Genomic DNA, 22,636 nt, shown 5'->3' with positions numbered 1-22,636 from the left:
TCTGAAAACTAGGGACCTAGGGGAATCCAAGATGGGGTGACTTGCGGGGCTCGGACCAGGTTCTGTTACCCAGAATCCTTTGCAAACCTCAAAATTTGGCTAAATAAACACATGTTCCTCACATTTCTGTGGCAGAAAGTTCTGGAATCTGAGAGGAGCCACAAATTTCCTTCCACCCAGCGTTCCCCCAAGTCTCCCGATAAAAATGATACCTCACTTGCGTGGGTAGGCCTAGCGCCGGCGACAGGAAACACCCCAAAGCGCAACGTGGACACGTCCAAAATTTTGGAAGAAAACAGAGGTGTTTTTTGCGAAGTGCCTACCTGTAGATTTTGGCCTCTAGCTCAGCCGGCACCTAGGGAAACCTACCAAACCTGTGCATTTCTGAAAACTAGAGACCTAGGGGAATCCAAGATGGGATGACTTGCGGGGCTCGGACCAGATTCTGTTACCCAGAATCCTTTGCAAACCTCAAAATTTGGCTAAAAAAACACATGTTCCTCACATTTCTGTGGCAGAAAGTTCTGGAATCTGAGAGGAGCCACAAATTTCCTTCCACCCAGCGTTCCCCCAAGTCTCCCGATAAAAATGATACCTCACTTGCGTGGGTAGGCCTAGCGCCCGCGACAGGAAACGCCCCAAAGCGCAACGTGGACACATCCAAAATTTTTGAAGAAAACAGAGGTGTTTTTTGCGAAGTGCCTACCTGTAGATTTTAGCCTCTAGCTCAGCCGGCACCTAGGGAACCCTACCAAACCTGTGCATTTCTGAAAACTAGAGACCTAGGGGAATCCAAGGAGGGGTGACTTGCGGGGCTCAGACCAGGTTCTGTTACCCAGAATCCTTTGCAAACCTCAAAATTTGGCTAAAAAAACACATGTTCCTCACATTTCTGTGGCAGAAAGTTCTGGAATCTGAGAGGAGCCACAAATTTCCTTCCACCCAGCGTTCCCCCAAGTCTCCCGATAAAAATGATACCTCACTTGCGTGGGTAGGCCTAGCGCCGGCGACCGGAAACACCCCAAAGCTCAACGTGGACACGTCCAAAATTTTGGAAGAAAACAGAGGTGTTTTTTGCGAAGTGCCTACCTGTAGATTTTGGCCTCTAGCTCAGCCGGCACCTAGGGAAACCTACCAAACCTGTGCATTTCTGAAACTAGAGACCTAGGGGAATCCAAGATGGGGTGACTTGCGGGGCTCGGACCAGGTTCTGTTACCCAGAATCCTTTGCAAACCTCATAATTTGGGTAAATAAACACATGTTCCTCACATTTCTGTGGCAGAAAGTTCTGGAATCTGAGAGGAGCCACAAATTTCCTTCCACCCAGCGTTCCCCCAAGTCTCCCAATAAAAATGATACCTCACTTGCGTGGGTAGGCCTAGCGCCGGCGACAGGAAACACCCCAAAGCGCAACGTGGACACGTCCAAAATTTTGGAAGAAAACAGAGGTGTTTTTTGCGAAGTGCCTACCTGTAGATTTTGGCCTCTAGCTCAGCCGGCACCTAGGGAAACCTACCAAACCTGTGCATTTCTGAAAACTAGAGACCTAGGGGAATCCAAGATGGGGTGACTTGCGGGGCTCGGACCAGGTTCTGTTACCCAGAATCCTTTGCAAACCTCAAAATTTGGCCAAAAAAACACATGTTCCTCACATTTCTGTGGCAGAAAGTTCTGGAATCTGAGAGGAGCCACAAATGTCCTTCCACCCAGGGTTCCCCCAAGTCTCCCGATAAAAATGATACCTCACTTGCGTGGGTAGGCCTAGCGCCAGCGACAGGAAACACCCCAAAGCGCAACATGGACACATCCAAAATTATGGAAGAAAACAGAGGTGTTTTTTGCGATGTGCCTACCTGTAGATTTTGGCCTCTAGCTCAGCCGGCACCTAGGGAAACCTACCAAACCTGTGCCTTTTTTAAAACTAAACACCTAGGGGAATCCGAGATGGGGTGACTTGTGGGGCTCTCACCAGCTTCTGTTACCCAGAATCCTTTGCAAACCTCAAAATTTGGCTAAAAAAACACATGTTCCTCACATTTCTGTGGCAGAAAGTTCTGGAATCTGAGAGGAGCCACAAATTTCCTTCCACCCAGGGTTCCCCCAAGTCTCCTGATAAAAATGATACCTCACTTGCGTGGGTAGGCCTAGCACCAGCGACAGGAAACACCCCAAAGCGCAACGTGGACACATCCAAAATTATGGAAGAAAACAGAGGTGTTTTTTGCGAAGCGCCTACCTGTAGATTTTGTCCTCTAGCTCAGCCGGCACCTAGGGAAACCTACCAAACCTGTGCATTTCTGAAAACTAGAGACCTAGGGGAATCCAAGGAGGGGTGACTTGCGGGGCTCGGACCAGGTTCTGTTACCCAGAATCCTTTGCAAACCTCAAAATTTTGTTAAAAAAACACATGTTCCTCACATTTCTGTGGCAGAAAGTTCTGGAATCTGAGAGGAGCCACAAATTTCCTTCCACCCAGCGTTCCCCCAAGTCTCCCGATAAAAATGATACCTCACTTGGATGGGTAGGCCTAGCGCCAGCGACAGGAAACACCCCAAAGCGCAACGTGGACACATCCAAAATTTTGGAAGAAAACAGAGGTGTTTTTTGCGAAGTGCCTACCTGTAGATTTTGGCCTCTAGCTCAGCCGGCACCTAGGGAAACCTACCAAACCTGTGCATTTCTGAAAACTAGAGACCTAGGGGAATCCAAGGAGGGGTGACTTGCGGGGCTCGGACCAGGTTCTGTTACCCAGAATCCTTTGCAAACCTCATAATTTGGCTAAAAAAACACATGTTCCTCACATTTCTGTGGCAGAAAGTTCTGGAATCTGAGAGGAGCCACACATTTCCTTCCACCCAGCGTTCCCCCAAGTCTCCCGATAAAAATGATACCTCACTTGCGTGGGTAGGCCTAGCGCCAGCGACAGGAAACACCCCAAAGCGCAACGTGGACACATCCAAAATTTTGGAAGAAAACAGAGGTGTTTTTTGCGAAGTGCCTACCTGTAGATTTTGGCCTCTAGCTCAGCCGGCACCTAGGGAAACCTACCAAACCTGTGCATTTCTGAAAACTAGAGACCTAGGGGAATCCAAGGAGGGGTGACTTGCGGGGCTCGGACCAGGTTCTGTTACCCAGAATCCTTTGCAAACCTCATAATTTGGCTCAAAAAACACATGTTCCTCACATTTCTGTGGCAGAAAGTTCTGGAATCTGAGAGGAGCCACAAATTTCCTTCCACCCAGCGTTCCCCCAAGTCTCCCGATAAAAATGATACCTCACTTGCGTGGGTAGGCCTAGCGCCCGCGACAGGAAACGCCCCAAAACGTAACGTGGACACATCCCATTTTTTGAAAGAAAACAGTGCCTACCTGTGGATTTTGGCCTGTAGCTCAGCCGGCACCTAGGGAAACCTACCAAACCTGTGCATTTCTGAAAACTAGAGACCTAGGGGAATCCAAGGAGGGGTGACTTGCGGAGCTCGGACCAGGTTCTGTTACCCAGAATCCTTTGCAAACCTAAAAATGTGGCTAAAAAAACACATGTTCCTCACATTTCTGTGGCAGAAAGTTTTGGAATCTGAGAGGAGCCACAAATTTCCTTCCACCCAGCGTTCCCCTAAATCTCTCAATAAAAATGGTACCTCACTTCTGTGGGTAGGCCTAGCACCCACGAAAGGAAATGGCCCAAAACACAACGTGGACAGAACATATTTTTTCACAGAAAACAGAGGTGTTTTTTGCAAAGTGCCTACCTGTGGAGTTTGGCCTCTAGCTCAGCCGGCCCCGGGAGGGGGGGGGCAGAAATGCCCTAAAATAAATTTGCCCCCCCCAGCCCCCACCCTCCCCGGGAGCGACCCTTGCCTACGGGGTCGCTCCCCCTGCGTGACATTGGCGCCAAAAAACAAATCCCAGGTGCCTAGTGGTTTCTGCCCCCTTGGGGGCAGATTGACCTAAAATCGGCCAATCTGCCCCCAAGGGGGGCAGAAATGGCCTAAATACAATTTGCCCCCCAGGGGAGCGACCCTTGCCTGATGGGTCGCTCCCCATCTCGAAAAAAACAAACAAAAAAAAAAAAAAAAAACATAACAAAAAAATTTGCCCTGGTGCCTAGAGGGTTCTGCCCCCCCTGGGGGCAGTTCGGCCTAATAATAGGCCGATCTGCCCCCCGGGGGGGCAGAAATGGCCTAAAATAAATTTGCCCCACCCAGCCCCCCTCCCCCCCGGGAGCGACCCTTGCCTACGGGGTCGCTCCCCCTGCGTGACATTGGCACCAAAAAACAAATCCCAGGTGCCTAGTGGTTTCTGCCCCCTTGGGGACAGATTGACCTAAAATTGGCCAATCTGCCCCCAGGGGGGCAGAAATGGTCTAAATACAATTTGCCCCACAGGGGAGCGACCCTTGCCTGATGGGTCGCTCCCCATCTCGAAAAAAACAAACAAACAAAAAAAAACACAACAAAAAAATTTGCCCTGGTGCCCTGAGGGTTCTGCCCCCCCCTGGGGGCAGTTCGGCCTAATAATAGGCTGATCTGCCCCCAGGGGGGGCAGAAATGGCCTAAAATAAATTTGCCCCCCCCCAGCCCCTACCCCCCCCCCGGAGCGACCCTTGCCTACGGGGTCGCTCCCCCTGCGTGACATTGGCGCCAAAAAACAAATCCCCGGTGCCTAGTGGTTTCTGCCCCCTTGGGGGCAGATTGACCTAAAATTGGCCAATCTGCCCCCAGGGGGGCAGAAATGGTCTAAATACAATTTGCCCCCCAGGGGAGCGACCCTTGCCTGATGGGTCGCTCCCCATCTCTAAAAAAAGAAAAAAAAAAAAACACAAAAACACAAAAAAATAAATTGCCCTGGCGCCTAGAGGGTTCTGCCCCCCCCCCCAGGGGCAGTTCGGCCTAATAATAGGCCGATCTGCCCCCCGGGGGGCCGAAATGGCCTAAAATAAATTCCCCCCCCCAGCCCCCACCCCCCCCGGGAGCGACCCTTGCCTACGGGGTCGCTCCCCCTGCGTGACATTGGTGCCAAAAAACAAATCCCAGGTGCCTAGTGGTTTCTGCCCCCTTGGGGGCAGATTGACCTAAAATCGGCCAATCTGCCCCCAAGGGGGGCAGAAATGGCCTAAATACAATTTGCCCGCCAGGGGAGCGACCCTTGCCTGATGGGTCGCTCCCCATCTCTAAAAAAACAAACAAACAAACAAAAAAAAAATTGCCCTGGCGCCTAGAGGTTTCTGCCCCCCCCCCCCCGGGGGCAGATCAGCCTAATATTAGGCCGATCTGCCCCCGGGGGAGCAGAAATGGCCTAAAATAAATTTGCCCCCCCCAACCCCCACCCCACCCGGAAACGACCCTTGCCTACGGGGTCGCTCCCCCTGCGTGACATTGGCGCCACAAAACAAATCCCCGGTGCCTGGTGGTTTCTGCCCCCTTGGGGGCAGATTGACCTAAAATCGGCCAATCTGCCCCCAGCGGGTCAGAAATGGTCTAAATACAATTTGCCCCCCAGGGGAGCGACCCTTGCCTGATGGGTCGCTCCCCATCTCTAAAAAAAGAAACGACAACAAAAAACAAACAAAAAAAAAAATTTGCCCTGGCGCCTAGAGGTTTCTGCCCCCCCTGGGGGCAGATCGGCCTAATAATAGGCCGATCTGCCCCCAGGGGGGGCAGAAATGGCCTAAAATAAATTGCCCTCCCCCCCAGGCAGCGACCCTTGCCTAAGGGGTCGCTCCCTTTGCGTGAAATTCACTCAAAGAAAAAACTCCCTGGTGTCTAGTGGTTTCTACCCCCCTTGGGGGCAGATTGGCCTCATCAAAATAGGCCAAATGGGCAAAATATAATTATCCCCCAAGGGGAGCGACCCTTGCCTAAGGGGTCGCTCCCCACCAAAAAAAAAAAAATGAAACATAAAAATAAAATTTAAAAAGAAATGGTCCCTGGTGCCTAGAGGTTTCTTCCCTCTCGTGCTCCTTGTCCCATTATCCTTCATGGCGAACCCTATGAACAACCTGCGGATCCGGTAGCCAGTAACGCAAACCTAAGAAAATAACAAAGGTCTGGTCCTAGTTACCAAACAGAGTTCAAACCAATTTCAGATTTGCACTTTTGACAACACATAAACTTTTGGGTTGAGCAAAACTCTTATCTTGCTGACTTTTTTTACGTTCCAGAGAAACAAACATAACAAAATTATTGAATTTGAATATATTTTAAGGGGTCCTTAGTCGACAGCCAATTGACGTTATCTTCTCTCAGGCCTTATCAGTTCCCTCAATAGAGGATTAAAGCCCCCTAAGTATCATCACTTTTATACATAACCCTCCTTCCCAAAATAGAAAGTGCATAGGATGCCTACTCAGGAACCCTATAGGGCGCTAGATTTGAGAAGGGAAAAAAATGAGGGCAATGCAGTACTATGTAAGAAGGGAAGCAAAGTAGATGGGTGAAGGAAGCGAGAAGCTTAGCAGCCATGGTACAAAAGTAATTACGACTGCCAGTGTGGCTGATGTTCTTCGGCTGGCATCTTGGCCATGCCCAGCAAACAACACTCATTGCACTATGAATGCTGGAAATATAAGAGCCGTTTAAAGCACTTGGAATACTTAGGTTACTGACAAAAACTAACATGGAATGATGACACCAGGTACATTTTAAAAATTTCTACTTGGGTGCTTTAAACATTTGACACAAAGAATTGACCAACCTGCCTAAATAATCGGAAAAAAAAATTGCATTGTTTGTATATTTGGGTACTGAATGTGAATCAGGCTTCGCAATGCGTAATGCTTATATGAATTTTGACACTAAAAATAAATTTGTTTTGTACTACGAGACCGTGTTGGACCTACAGTACTAGCTTTCACTGGTGGTGTGAATTGACTTACTGCTGTTTGAGTGGGGTCCTAGCAGTTCATTTTGCTCTATATTGGGGTACAGGTGCAGAGCTGTATATCATGGTGCCAATAGTGATATAGGTGTCTATTTTACTGATGGTCATTTGGAGTCTGCATTGAGGGATTAGGAATCAATTGGGGTGGACTGGATATGATGAAAGTGAGTTGATTTTTGTACTGAGGATGCTGACACTATGAGAGTATAAGAGGTGTTTGTCATGGATTAATGTGCTTCCGTTCTATCAATGAATTGGACATTAGGATGAGTGTCTAGCAGTGTACCACTGTGTATTTGGGGAAATAGTGGCATGTCATTGTGGTATTAGCAGGTGTTGGACCTGTTTTTTTTGACAGGGTCATCCCCAAACTTTTTGCCTCCTTCCTCCTATTTTTTCTGACCTGTTGTTGTTGGCTTTTGAACTCTGGGCACTTTACCACTGCTAACCAGTGTAAATTGTACTATTGATTGGTTTATCCATGATTGGCTATTTAATTTACTTGTAAGTCCCTAGTAGAGTGCACCATATGTGCCTAGGGCCTGTAAATTAAATGCTACTAGTGGGCCTGCAACACTGGTTGTGCCACCCACTTCAGTAGCCCCTTAACCTTATCTCAGGCCTGCCATTGCAACGCCTGTGTGTGCAGTTTCACTGCCACTTCGACTTGGCACTTAAAAGTACTTGCCAAGCCTAAAACCCCCCTTTTTCTACATATAAGTCACCCCTAATGTGTGCCCTAGGTAACCCCTAGAGCAGGGTGCTGTGTGGGTAAAAGGCAGGACATGTATCTGTGTAGTTTATATGTCCTGGTAGTGTAAAACTCCTAAATTCGTTTTTACACTACTGTGAGGCCTGCTCCCTTCATAGGCTAACATTGGGGCTGCCCTCATACATTGTTGAAGTGGCAGCTGCTGATCTGAAAGGAGCAGGAAGGTCATATTTAGTATGGCCAGAATGGTAATACAAAATCCTGCTGACTGGTGAAGTTGGATTTAATATTACTATTCTAGAAATGCCACTTTTAGAAAGTGAGCATTTCTTTTCACTTAAATCTTTCTGTGCCTTGCAATCCACGTCTTGCTAGGTTTAGTTGACAGCTCCTTGCGCATTCACTCAGACACACCCAAAACACAGGGTACTCAGCCTCACTTGCATACATCTGCATTTTGAATGGGTCTTCCTGGGCTGGGAGGGTGGAGGGCCTGCCCTCACACAAAGGACTGCCACACCCCCTAATGGGACCCTGGCAGACAGGATTGAACTGAAAGGGGACCTGGTGCATTTCTTAGCCACTCTTTGAAGTCACCCCCACTTCAAAGGCACAATTTAGTATAAAACAGGGCCTCTGCCCTACCTCATCAGACACTTTCTGGAGAAGAAACCTGAACCAGAAACTACATCCTGCCAAGAAGAACTGCCTGGCTGCTCAAAGGACTGACCTGTCTGCTTTCTACAAAGGACTGCTGCCTTGCTGTTGACCTGCTGCCTTGCTGAACTCTTGTCTGGCTGTAAGAGTGCTCTCCAAGGGCTTGGATAGAGCTTGCCTCCTGTTCCCTGAAGTCTCAGGACCCAAAAAGACTTCTCATTTTCATTTGGACTCTTCATGTGGCGAAACTTTCGACGCACAGCTTGCTCCTCGGCGAGAAAATCGCCGCACGGCAACACTGCTCAACGCGACGCCTACGGGGCGACCGGAACTTCGACGCATGGCCTCGCATGGACAACGCCGCTCGACTTCCAGAGGGGAAATCGACGCGACGCCTGCCGTGAGAAAGAAAATTCCACGCACAGCCTTCCGGAACGACATGCAGCCGGAAAACAAGCCGAAGAATCCAGTCACAGACCCTGGGACATCTGGTAATCCCGCGATCCATAGAAGGAGACGGTCCGCGTGCCGGAAAACGATGCACGTCTTCCCCGAGTGAAAAATAACGATGCAAAGTCCGTGTGTAAAGGGAGCAACCGACGCACCCACCATTTTTCCTCCCGTAGAACGACGCACGTATCCCCGGTTGAAAAATAACGACGCATGTCTGTGTGTGAAGGGCCGTAACCGACGCACACACCATTTTTCCACGCATCTCCTCTTCTGCGGTCCTCTGCGGAGATTTTCCACTCCAAACCAGGTACTTTGTGCTTGAATGAGACTTTGTTTACTTTTTAAAGACTTAAGACACTTCATATCACTTTTTAGTGATATCTTTACAAATTCATAATGCATCTTTGATCGTTTTGACCTGCAAATACCCAGATAAATATTATATATTTTTCTAAACACTGTGTGGTGTATTTTTGTGGTGCTATATTGTGTTATTGTATGATTTATTGCACAAACGCTTTACACATTGCCTTCTAAGTTAAGCCTGACTGCTCTTGCCAAGCTACCAGAGGGTGGGCACAGGATAATTTGGATTGTGTGTGACTTACCCTGACTAGAGTGAGGGTTCTTGCTTGGACAGAGGGTAACCTGACTGCCAACCAGAAATCCCATTTCTAACAGCAGGCTACTGCGTCACATTTTATTGCTGCTGCATATTTTATTGTATGCGTGTAGCTGAAAACAGCACATCGGATTACGTATGTAAGTATTTGCATGACATGTCAGTGTCCTGCGGTGTCTAGAGGTGTTTAACAGTGTTTTTGCAGGGTTAAGAAGTGTATTGACTTGTTCTGGAACGTGTAGCATTATAAAGTACTCCCGTGTTAAGTGCTAGTCATTGACAGGTTGCATTCCCACCTGTATATTGCAGTTACGCTGAATGTTGGCTATGGTCGTATTGCTGGATTTCTGTTGGCTACCTCTTCACATGATCCAAGAGTGCTGACAGTATATATTTTGGTTGATTATGAGTGCTGGTTATTCATATGTTGGTAGACTATTCGCAATATTTATTTGTCTGGGATGAGTACTGCTTATATATTTGTTCTGGATAGCAGCAGTTTAAAGCATCATCTATTGTGGTGTGTCTCTAGAGTATGTGGCTTCTTTAGAAGTGAATTTTAGGGGGAGCACATATCTATCTATCTATCTATCTATCTATCTATCTATCTATCTATCTATCTATCTATCTATCTATCTATCTATGTTTAAAATGCCTGTCTCACTCATATATATATATATATATATATATATATATATACGTATATATATACCACTCGATCGCTGACTCCCCGCCACTTTCTGACGGTTATCCTGCAGCAGGGTAGCAACACTCTCCATATCCAAACACAAAACAAATATTGACGTCAGTCACACGCAATAAGCAGAAACATGCTGCAGCTTCTTTGCATGGAGCATAACTTTTAATTAAATTGTGAAGGCAAACAAACTAACACTATTTTATGCTCCTTACAAAGAAGCTGCAGCACGTTTTGGCTTATTGCGTGTGACTGATGCAAAGAAGATTCGTTTTATATATATACATATATATCTACAAAAAACACTGACGGGAAGCTGGACAAAATAATGTGTATGGCAAGGTGGAGTGTTTGTGTTTCTGTGCCCCCTCTTAACACATTCATCAACTGTGTTGATGGGGCACAATTGGGGCCCAGGACAAATAGTGTTAGGCCACAGGCCGGATCTGTCCGCCATTCTAAAGGTGCTATTTTACTGCAGGTCTTTATTACACGCTTCCAAGAGGTTACACTGGATGAGGACTCTGAATTTGATTCTAAATGCTTCTAAAATTGAGTTTCTACCTGTTCAGGTCGGCTTCTCACGATCACCACACCACTTTTAGTTTGATCTTGTCATAGTTGGACTCTTGCTCTAGGTTCAAGACTGATGGTTTAGGGATGACGGCACTTTTGTTTGTAGGCGACTAGGTCAATCCTACAACAAGTCACAACTGTCGGCCCAACACTCCCGGCTTACAACCAGTACGTCACCAAAAACCCAAATAATAAAAGGTGATTTGTGGCAGCCTTTAGGCATGGAGTCAAGAGTGCAACATCTCAGGGGAGTCATGGTTAAATGGAGATTACCCTTTTCTCACATGAGCAACAAGCCTCAGTCACACACAGGCAATGAAGGGGATGCAGTAGTGTTTTCAATAGGTTCTATTAACAAGACTGCAATCTACTGTAAATTGCATGGGCTGCAATGATCAGGATAATGAACAGTGCAAGAAACAGAATGGTGAAAACAAGTCATGAATATAAAGACCCACACCATCTTGCAACAAAATAAGATGTGAAATAGGTGTGAAATTAACCCTAATATCCTAGCATAAAGAATCTAGGGCTAGATGTAGCAAAGGTTTTTCCCCATTCTGTGTCTATGAGAAAAAGTGTTCATACATATGGCCCCTAATCTCTAACCTAAAGAGAGATAGGTGTGATAAACTTAATCTGCCAGTACCATGTCCATAAGAAAAGCTCCTCAACCCTCGTTATCATGAAATGAGGTCTCTAGATCAGAATCCATTAGTGACACGAAGGCTGGGTCTGCATCAAGGCGATGTGTAGCATAGATGGCGTTGATGGCATCTGTTAGGAATCCTACTGATAACCCTGTCTGCGTGAGATATATTTATAAAGATCTTGTAGGACCCCTGAAGCAGGTATGTTCCCGAACAAGTTGTGCTTTCGGTCCCAAACAATAGATAAGAAGGCATGCTTGGGCAATTATATAAACAATTCCCTGAAAAGATACATTATGTTACTGTCACACATAAGTGGGAAAGTACATGATGTGAATACCTACGTATCTCATTTGTCTTTGTCGCTGATAGTGACGCCTTCACAGAGTGACACTGATAACGGGAAATCAAAACATCTTCCTAACTAAAGAAGCCATCTTCGAAGAAATAATTAAATGAATGTGCTAAAATAGAGCAGGTTAAGCAGGATAAAAGTCACGAGGTGACGGGGGCACAAGCCTGCAAGCCAGAAGGCTAAGCTATCTCCTGATTTCCAATAAAAACAAAATACAATCCACTACACCCTCCCCATTGACGGAGCAAGTATGATGCCCTAATGATGACCCCAGAGAAGGTGAATGAACCGAAGCTAAAATGTCCTGAACTAAAATCATATTAAAATATGACTAAAAACTTATTAAAGGCTTATTAAAAATAGCTAAAACATACAAAGAGACAAAATGTCGACCATGACAAGCACAGCAGGCCAAAATTAAAAGCTATATTGGCAAAACTTTGAAACTTTTAGAATAATGCAATGGTCAAAATAATTAGTAGTCCTGATCTTAAAGAATGCCTTCCAAGCCATGGAAAGGAAGGGCATTCAGGAAAGAAACCACCTTGTCAGAAGTTTGATCGATGACAGGATTGGCAGACGGATTGGCAGACGGATCCACAGAGCAGTAGTGTGCAGCAGCCTCAGGTGCAGGATCACCTGCGAGGGCAGCACCATCCAAATTGCCCAAAGGAGTCAGATAGTCCACCAACGGGGGCTGATAAGTGGCCTCGCGAATCAGCCTCAGTCTCATGGGGCACGACAATTAATGAACCCTCATCGGGAACATCAGCAGTTCCTTGTTCACAGGAGGCACTGGCAGAACAGCAAGGCGCACCGAAGGTAGATGTTTGAAGAGGCACCACGTGCACTGAAAGACTGGTTGCACACACCATAGGACTAGTCAGAATGACAGTGACCAATCATGCTCCAATTCTTCCGGCAACGGAGCACCAAAGAAGTGTACCATGTGATCATGGCACAGCTGGGCTGGTGGTAGTAGCTCCATCACCCTGCTTAGCTTGGAAGGCACAACCACTGCATATCAGGAACAGTAGTAGCAATATCCTGCTGATCAATGCCAAAGTCACAGGAAAGCCATCAAACATACTTGAAAAGAGTGAATGGATGGCTGAAGGAATGACCCTGAAGACAGTCTGGAAGATGGTCACAAATCCAGACCCGACATCCTCAAAGAAGTGCACAATCCCTGTAGTTCTCGAAACATTGAGAATTCTGGATACCAGTTCTCAAAAATACTTGGGGAAGTTTAATAGGGATTGTATCTCGGCTGAATATCTTGCTATCTGGAGAGCATACGTCTCTGTAGCCGATGCCGACACAACTTGTTTCTGGAACAGTAGCGCCTTTGGACTGCTCAGCTTGTCATAATTTACATTAGTAGTATCAATGTGAGGCCACATTCCAGCTACTCCTATCTCTTGTGTGGGGGGGGAATTAAACATGTCTGCAAGAAGTTACGATCTTAGAGACTGAAATTGCGTAGGCAATTCTTGGTCTCATACTGCAACAGCTTTGTTTGTTCAGGACCACATACCTTTCATTCAAAAGTATATGAAATGATGGACGAATCAAAGGTACGGGAGTACCCTTCAGAAAACAGGTCAAGTTTATGACCCCTGCATTCCAAAGGCCATGAAGGGACACGTTTGCAAATCATTGAATGAGTAACAGTAGTCTCACATTCACTTTCGCTAAGAAAGACGTCTGTTTTGCCGTTCAGACATTTATATTCAAAGGGAAACTTCCACTCCTCTTTAATATAGCTATTGCCTAGCTGCTTGTATCTGCCACAGCAAGATATTTCAAGCATCTAAAAACAACAAAAGGGGGAAATGGGCAGATTTGGAATGCCATGTACGATCCATAATGTTGATGGACTTTCTGCAACCGTGAAATGCAACTTTTTAAACTTTTCTATGTGAAGCATGTTGAAAATCACTTCCCTTTCAACTATTGTCTTTTGTTCCATGGATAAATTAAAAGCAGCAAGCAGGTCACTACTGTGAATGTATTTCCAAGGAACGCAGCAATTTTTCAAAATCTTTAGTGTCCAACCTAACTGCATGATGGAATGCAGTGGGCTTTGTCCATGAAAAGGACATGCCATCCTGAATGATGTCAATCCCTGATGACACTATGTTATTAAGGGAGTATATACTTTTGGACAGAGTGATCATGCCATTGTCGACAACAGCTAAAGACGTTTCCAAATTTTCTTAATCTATTTGCCTTAAACACACAGCTGCCTCCATTGGAGAAGGCTTCCAGATATCTTTGTATTTGGCATAGATTAATCTTTTAGAGCGTGGCTTTCTTGGACCTAACAAGACATCTTGTAAGTCTATGTCTTCAGATAGCGTATTAAGATGTTCTTTAACTGCTGCTAAGGCGTTAGTCTGTAACCATTGTTGGCACAGTTTGCCCACACTATATGTAGTAACTATACCCAAGTTTTGACCTGGACAAAGTGAGGGTCCGGCCGACTAATCTTGAAAACCCCTGAGGAATTAACAAGACGCGCCGCACATCCATTTGTGTCTGTTGGCCACAATAACTACCGCCAGGACTGGAAAGTGAAGAATTATAGGTACCAGCCTGATCCACTGCATTTAATTCTTCCCCAGTGACATTTAGGAAGGACTGCCAATTGCTGAATTTTCCCAGTGTGGGGATACTGGGCACATTCATTTCTTTTATTTTTGGTAACCCTGGACAGGATGTCTGTTGAATTGTGTAATTTAAAAAGATCATTTGGACAGGAGTAAAGCACACTCTAAATAAAGTTCCCCTACCCTGAATTTGCCAGTTGTGTGTTCCCCATACACTTTTTACATCAATAATGTTCTTCCAGTATTCGTATCCTTCAACTGCAAGTCAGGAAACAAAGGAATCTGAATAAATCAATTTTGTGTTTGTTAGCAAAATTTTCCTAATTTTAGAAGGTGGTAACTTAAAGTAGTATGATTCTGCGTTCTTAACATCATGCCCAGAAAAATATGTGAATTTATCTAAATAATGTTTTGGACTCCCCACAGGTGGAGTTGAACAGTGTTCCCACTGTGCGTAATTGAATACTGATCTGTGTCTAGTTGCATGGCGCAGGTAGTAATGTCCCCAATTATTATGACAGAACATTTCCCCATAATTTTTTGTGTTAGTGTACACATCATCTCTTTCAAATACAGTGTAATCCCGCAATTTAGCTAGCATGGAATCAACTGTTTGAACACCCCAGTCATCAGAAACAACAGCAGGTGTAATTACATCAGTCATTGATACTTTGAGAACATATGGAATTTAAATGACCTCAGTAGGCTCGTATATATCAAATGGAACTTTCTCCCACACAATCCCATCAGGAACTGGTACTGCTGAAATATTCACAAGGGACAAGTCTCTTTGGACCTTATGTGAGGAAAGATATGTAGTTAAAATGTCATTCACAGGCTCAACAGAGGAGCGTTCATAATGACCATCTAGAAGGAGAAAGAAAACAGTCACAAAACCAATCCATAATAGAAAGGCAAGCAATGTCAGAAATATCCTCAGATACTTCCATGGCTAAATTAAATAGTTATCTTTAAGCATTATATACAGCTTACGTGTCTTTGAAACAGTTTCAGGTGCAGGTGCAGATGAAGTTGAAGAGAAGTCATCAGAATCACTGAAATAACCAGAAGCTGTCTCTGTAAACACAGGAGCCGGTGCATTGCTGGTGGATAGATCCAATTTGCGTGGAGGCTCATAGTAGACAATGTTGTCTGTTTGTGTGGAGTTGGAGTAGAAGACAGCCACATCTTGGACAGGTCACTGAAGTGGTTACAGGAATCAGCAAAAGCTCATTTTCTGTCCTCCCCATGCTCGAGGAGGCATTCGTAGCATTGTTGTACATGCTGTTGTAGTCAGAAGTGATGTTTATTCTTTGAAGAGGTATGCCCTGTTGGGTAGTAGGAGGGGACGGGAACTACCCAAGGGACCTCTGGATCTACTGTGCAGGATCGGCCACATGGTGTAGCTTGACGCTGTCAATTGAGGGAGCAGTTGTAGGATGACAGTTCTGGTACCTTGTATTCCCAGGACATGGACCAGTGTAGGATGGGCTGAATTCCTTCTTCACAGCAAACTTCTCTCCAACCAGATCCCCGACTTTAGGATTCCAGCCAGTAGAAGTTGTCGGCGAATACCTTATTCCTAAGGTGGCAGCACTGGCAGATGATTTATCATCTCAAATTTGCTGAAGCTCCTGTAAGACAGTGAGACGTTCATTTATGTCAAAAGGTGTATCTGCTGCCATCTAGATCTGGGACATATGCAGGTATCCCAAAGAGAACCTCATAGGGAGTGTGTCCTCCCAATGACTGTCTTGGCAGATTATTCAGTGCTCTCTGGACCCCATATAGGTGATGAAGCCAGCTGCAACCAGAACATAATACTCTAGCTGTTAAGGACTGCTTGAGATCTCAATTCCTCCTCTCCACAACTGCATTTCCCTCTGGATGGTAGGGTGAGGAGTAATGGCGTTCAACACCCATCGTCCTCATGGTGTCCCTGTTAGAAATGGGGTCTCTAGATGAAAGTCGGTTTGCACCCTGTCCAAGTAGGGACCCTCACTCTAGTCAGGATAAGGGAGATTCCCGCTCAGATAACCCCTGCTCACCCCCTTGGTAGCTTGGCATGAGGAGTCAGGCTTATCTCAGAAGCAATGTGTAAAGCATTTGCACATAACACACAGTAACACAGTGAAAGCACTACAAAAGGAACCAAACCAGTTTTAGAAAAATAGCCACTATTTATCTATTTTACACAAGACCAAATACAATAAAAATCCAAAATACAGTAATAAAATATGAATTCTGCAAGATTTACTCAAAAATACAGTTCCTTGAAGTCGATAGCTCCACCTGGGGCTATCACGGCGCTGTGATCAACAAAACCAACAGTTTAGGCCGGCCACGGCGTTGCGGGCCAGCTACGGTGTTGGGAAGACCCACAAACAGTACCTTGGATTTGCTGGGTTTCGTGATCCTCCCAGTGAGCTCTGGAGAGCGGCATCACTGATGTTGCGGAGTCAGTTCCAGAGTCGGTGCAGGAGTCGTCGGGCCCTTGAGGTCAAACGCGTTGCGGATTGAACTCCAGGCTGATGAAGTTAGATGCGCCGGCGTGGATGGCGTCAGGGCTGCGGTGCAAAGCGGGACGATGCGATGCACGGTGCCCACAGGTCACGGTGCAGGCAGCGGCTCGGTGATGGCATCCAGAGGCGACAGTGAGACCAGGGCTGTGGTGTGAAGTGGGGTGGTGCGACGTGCGGTGTTCACAGGTCACGGTGCAGGCAGTGTCATTGTTGTTGCTGAAGCGCTGTCGTCAGTAGGCCCAAGCCAGCGGTGCGGGATGGGACTGTGCTTCCTGACCCTCACGAGCGGTGTCCACAGGCCACGGTGCAGGCAGGATGCCTGGTGACGACACAGGAGTCGATGGTGCTGGCGTCAGTGGACTGGGGCTGCGGTGCGGGACGGTGCCTCATGTACCTCATGAGTGGTGCCCACAGGCCATGGTGCAGACAGCGGTGCTGGTGTCAGCAGGAGCATCATCATCTGGGATGCCCAGGCTGCGGTGTGAGCAGGCGATGCTGGAGTGTGGGGCCCACAGGTCGCGGTGCGAGCAGCGGCTCAGTGAAGTCATCCGATGACGGCGTCGGGGAGACCAGGGTCACTGCAGGGCAATGCGACTCTGTGTGGCGTCGGCAGGTCATAGTGCAGACCAGCGGTGTCGTTGGTGGCGTTGCAGTGTTTTCTCCTCTTGAACAGCACAAAATACACAGTTCCCAGGGCTGCAGGTCGAGGAAACTGAAGTCTTTGGTGCCCCTGAGATTTCCAATAGTAGGCAAGCTCTACTCCAAGCCCTTGGAGAATTTTCTCAAGCAGGACCAACAGCAAAGTTCATCCTTTGCGCTCTTTTCAGGCAGAAGCAGCAACTGCAGGCCCGTCCAGCAAAGCAGCACAGCAAAGGGACAGTACTCTTCCTTCAGCTCTTCAGCTCTTTTCCTCGCAGAGCTTCCTCTTTATTCCAGAAAGATTCTAAAAGTCTAGGGTTTTGGGTCTTCTTTTCATACCCAGTTCTGCCTTTGAAGTCTGGCAAACTTCAAAGCAAAGTCTCAAGTGTTTGAAAGATCGTTCCTTGTCCAGGCTAGGCCCCAGATGCACACCAGGGGGTCGGAGACTGCATTGTGTGAGGGCAGGTACAGTCCTTTTGGGTGTGAACGACCACTCCTCTCTCCTCTCTATCTCAGACGGCTCATCAGGATATGCAAGCTACACCCCCACCCCCTTTTGTGTCACTGCCTAGAGAGGTGCATAACAGCCCAACTGTCAAACTGACCCAGACAAACAATCCACAAACAGGCAGAGTCACAGAATGGTATAAGCAAGAAAATGCCTACTTTCTAAAAGTGGCATTTTTAAACAGACGATTTAAAAACCAACTTCACTAAAAGATGTATTTTTAAATTGTGAGTTCAGAGACCCTAAAATCCACATTTTTATCTACTTTCAAAGGGAATCTGAGCTTTAAGGATATGCGCAACTACAATGTACAATGAAACGTTTCGCACGTCTTTTGGCGATTCTTCAGCCACCATGTAAATGTCAAGAAATGGTAGCGCGCAATGAACAACAAAGTTAAAACACCATAAAGCGAATCGCACGTCTTGCCGATTCTTAAGCCACCATCTAAATGTCAAGAAATGGTAGCGCGCAATGAACAACAAAGTTAAAACACCATAAAACGAATCGCGCGTCTTGCCGATTCTTAAGCCACCATGTAAATGTCAAGAAATCGTAGCGCGCAATAAACAAGATTAAATTATCATGAAATGAATTGCGTGTCTTGCCGATTCGCAAGTCACCCTGCAAATGTCACAAACACTCAAGCGCATATTTCACATAAATAAAAGAATTAGGCCCAAGAACATGAGAGTTCTCGATAACGGCAACGGGAGGCCAGCCCAACCACTGTCTTACCGCCCACAACAAGGATCTCCAAATGAAGAATGAAAGTCAGATGTCTGGTAGATCAAATAAGACATGGGACAGGAGCTCAGGAAGTAGCTGCAGCTCTGCACTGGGACCTCTGAATAGTGAGCACTTGGAGCTGGGCTGGCTCCTTTTTATAGAGTCTTGGCCCAGCCCACAACCAAACCCAGCCATGTTGCAGGGAAAGTCTCTAGAAGGCCCTGGAAAGGGACCACACCCTAACACACTCTGAAAGCCTGCAGCAATACGTTGCAAATGAACAGCATTTGTAAGCACATTAAAAATAAGTCTTCAGGATTGAACTCTGCAATGCAAAAGGTTAAACAACAACATATCAGCACAATGCATGAATTACGTTGTTTTGAGAGTGCTGGGTTTTTGCATTCTAGTCGCCAATAGAGCGCGCACTGCCCTGGTGTTGACAGTACTCCCCTCTCCCAGATGCGGTCTAGGGCCTGGTTTGCCTGGATTAAGACGATGAAAGCGTCTCAAAAGTACTGAAGCATGAACATCAGATGCGGAAACCCATGAGTTACTTTCAGGACCATAACCTTTCCATGAGATTAAGTACCATAGATTACGCCCTTGTAGTTTAGAATCCAACACTTTCTTAACTTCATATTCTTCTTCTCCCTGTACTAGAACAGGAGCTGGATGAGGGTGGACCTTTTGGACTGCCCTTTTCAATAGGGAAGTGTGGAACACTGGATGAATCCGTAAGGATCTGGGCAATTGTAGTTTATAGGTTACCGGATTGATTTGCTGAAGGACTGTGTAAGGACCTACAAATTTGGGATTAAACATGTGCTTCTTCTTGAATTCTATATGTTTTGTGGAAAGCCACACTTTGTCACCTGGTTGATATTGCGGTCCCTCACAATGTTTCTTGTCATAATGCCTTTTGTATTTTTGTTTGGCTTTTTCTAAATGCTGTTGAATCAGTTTCTGGGTTTGATGCAAATGCTGAATGGTTTCTGACACAGCTGGAGTAAGAGAACTTTCTTGAGGAATTGTGGTGGGCAGGGTGTCAGGGTGATAGCCAAGTAAACCAAAAAAGGGTGTAACGCCAATAGAAGTGTGGAATGAGTTATTGTAAGCTAACTCAGCTAACCAGAGCATAGATGTCCAAGAATGAAGTGCCTTTTCAGCGTAGGCACATAGGTATTGTTTCAAAGTCTGATTTAGTCTCTCGGTTTGACCATCTGTTTGAGGATGGTGACTAGTAGATAGCGTAGATATCACTTGGAGTGTTTTACACCATGTCTTCCAGAAATTGGAGGCAAATTGCGTCCCCCGATCGTAGAGGATAACTTTTGGCAGTCCATGATAACGAACCACTCTGTTCAGTAAAATAGTTGCCAGTTCACTAGAAGTGGGCAATTTTTTACAGGCAATGAAATGTCCATATTTCGTGAGACTAACTACTACCACCAGAATTACTGAATGCTGTTGAACCACTGGCAGACTGGTAATAAAGTCTCAAGAAATGTGCTCCCATGGATGACTTGGGGTTGGAAGTGGATGTAACAACCCTTTTGGTTTTGAATGACTTGTTTTAATGCAAGCACCCACTTTGCAGTTGTTTACATTGCTTTTACATCTTTTGTTAGGGTAGGCCACCAAAAATAGCGTTGGATCAGTTCAAGAGTTTTAGGAGTACCTGGGTGACCTGCCGTCGGTATAACATGCAACCAATGAAACACTATCTTGCGAAGTTTGGTAGTGGGTACGAACAAACGAGCGTCATGAAAGGGTAGTCCTTGCTTGATTGACCTTTTGGGATCTGCTTGGGCCCATGTTTGCCATTTTTCAACAGTGAAAGAGTTGCGAATTTCTTCAAAGAAATCTTCAGTTTTTATGATACATAGAACCTTGTCAGGAGCAATGATAGCTCTGGAGGGTTGAAATGCAGGCAACGTGGTAGACTCTTGACGGGACCAGGCGTCAGCTTTGCGATTATCTTTACCAGGCCGGAAGGCTACTACAAAATCAAATTCTGCAAAAAACAGCATCCAGCGTAATTGCCGAGGGGTCAAAAGTCTGGCGGAACTCATGAATTGAAGATTACGATAATCAGTATATACTGTGACAGTGTATTTGGCACCCAACAAATGATGTCTCCATTCTTTAAAGGCATCATGAATCGCCAGAAGCTCTTTTTCAGCAATGACATAGTTCTGTTCGGCTTCGTTCAACTTCCGAGACATATAAGCTACAGGATGAAGTTGACCAGTGTCTTTATTTCGTTGTGATAAGACGGCTCCTATTGCTACATCTGAAGCATCAGCTTCCACTATGAAAGGTCGATTCGCATCAGGATGAGTCAAGACAGGGGCAGTGGAGAAAGCTTTCTTCAAAGTCGAGAAGGCTTGATCAGCTTCTGGGGACCATACAAACTTTTCTTTCTTTCTTAGTAGCTTAGTGATTGGAGCCACTGTCTGGGAGAAATGATTTATGAATCTCCTGTAAAAATTTGCAAACCCCAGGAAACATTGTACATAACGAACAGTCTTTGGGATGGGCCAATCAGATACGGCTTTCACTTTCTTTTCTGCCATCACCATACCTTGAGAGGAACTCTCTAAGAACTTCATTCAAGAAAAATTGAAATGCTGCTGGAGCATTACACAGACCAAAAGGCATGACGGTGTATTCAAAAAGGCCATATCTTGTCTTGAACGCAGTTTTCCATTCGTCACCCTCTCTCATTCTGACCAAAGGATAAGCACCTCGAAGGTCAAGCTTCGTGTAGATTTTTGCTCTCTTTACTTGTTCCAATAATACCGGAATTAGGGGTAAAGGATATTTATTCTTGATGGTGACTTTGTTCAAACCCCTATAGTCGATGCAAGATTGAAGTTCTCCATTAGCTTTTGTAACAAAAAACAAAGGCGAAGCTGCAGGAGACTTAGGGGGTCATTACAACATTGGCGGTATAAGGCGCTTACCGTCGTGCAGAAGACCGCCAATACACCGCTGCGGCCGCAGTAGACCGCCACAGCTATTATGACACATATCACGGAATCCGGCGAAATTCAGACACCCACACAATACCGCCACACCAAAGGTCAGCGATAAACTGGCAGAAACACATCCTCCACCTCCACGTAAACAGAAACACGCCCATGCTATTACGACCCACGAATCCACGCAGCGGTCTTTCAACCGCGGTATTCCATTGGCTGTACACACCGCCGCGCTCAAAATACACACACATCTACAAAACACCGCCACATTGGACATTTCGAAATACACACACCTGATACACATACAAACACCACTCCCACACACCCAACACAATATAAAACACACACCCACATCACCCACAAACACCTATAACCAGAATTTCTGAGAGAAGGCCAGAGAGACAGCACAGCTATTGACAACCCCATCACACAGAGGCACACAACACCATCACCCACACTACATCCACGCACAAAACACCACTACACTCACCACACTCATCACCACATACACCACCCCACACATCACACACACCACCCCATGGCACGCCAAAGACACCCCCGCCTCTCCGAGGCGGAGCTCAGGGTCATGGTAGAGGAAATCATACGGGTAGAGCCACAGCTATTTGGCTCACAGGTACAGCACACATCAATAGCCAGGAAGATAGAGCTATGGCGCAGAATAGTCGACAGGGTCAATGCCGTGGGACAGCACCCAAGAAATAGGGAGGACATCAGGAAGAGGTGGAACGACCTACGGGGGAAGGTGCGTTCCACGGTCTCCAGGCACAACATCGCAGTGCAGCGGACTGGCGGCGGACCCCGACCTCCTCCCCCACAACTAACAACATGGGAGGAGCAAGTCCTGACCATCTTGCATCCTGAGGGCCTCGGAGGAGTCGTTGGAGGATGGGACACTGGTAAGTCAAATCTTAACTATCACATCCCCCACCCTACCTGCATGCTATCACACACCCCACCCTCACACCCTCCCCTATCACCCCAAATCCTCACTAATCTACCCATGACATCAACCAC

The 22,636-nt window shown here is 46.3% G+C and overlaps 1 protein-coding gene across 3 annotated transcripts in view; it reads left to right on the top strand.

Moving 5' to 3' along the window:
• LOC138246041 (CD226 antigen-like) overlaps positions 1–22,636 on the top strand; it is a 469,508-nt gene that overhangs the window by 2,784 nt on the left and 444,088 nt on the right. The gene's annotated exons all lie outside the window — the stretch shown is intronic.

Source organism: Pleurodeles waltl, chromosome 1_2 (genome assembly GCF_031143425.1).
Source record: "Pleurodeles waltl isolate 20211129_DDA chromosome 1_2, aPleWal1.hap1.20221129, whole genome shotgun sequence".
Taxonomy (NCBI): domain Eukaryota; kingdom Metazoa; phylum Chordata; class Amphibia; order Caudata; family Salamandridae; genus Pleurodeles; species Pleurodeles waltl.
Note: the sequence above shows the minus strand (reverse complement) of the source record. Positions and strands in the feature narration are given on the sequence as shown.